Raw genomic sequence first — 349 nt, 5'->3', positions numbered from 1 at the left:
GCGAAAGTGAAAAAAGTTCTCGTCATGTTTTAGTCTGAAAGCCTGTAAGGCCCACTAGTCATACACATAGACACATACACACAGCTGATTAAATGTATATTTATATACAAACATTACAGCTGAAAGATCGTCCCTTCAGAAGCGAGGAACCCAGAGAATACACCGTGCAATAGTTTATAGCTATTGCAAAACGAGATCCCTAAGCAATAAACACAAAGCATAGAAAAACAGACCCAGTTCGCTTGCTAATTGTAGAACTATAAATTAGATATCAGATATTAATGTACTGACTGAGGACAACAGAAAATGGAGACTCTAATGACGGGGAAAGTGTCTGACGAGTGCGAAC

The sequence above is a fragment of the Penaeus monodon genome, chromosome 32, assembly GCF_015228065.2.
Source record: "Penaeus monodon isolate SGIC_2016 chromosome 32, NSTDA_Pmon_1, whole genome shotgun sequence".
Taxonomy (NCBI): domain Eukaryota; kingdom Metazoa; phylum Arthropoda; class Malacostraca; order Decapoda; family Penaeidae; genus Penaeus; species Penaeus monodon.
This window is presented reverse-complemented; position numbering follows the sequence as displayed.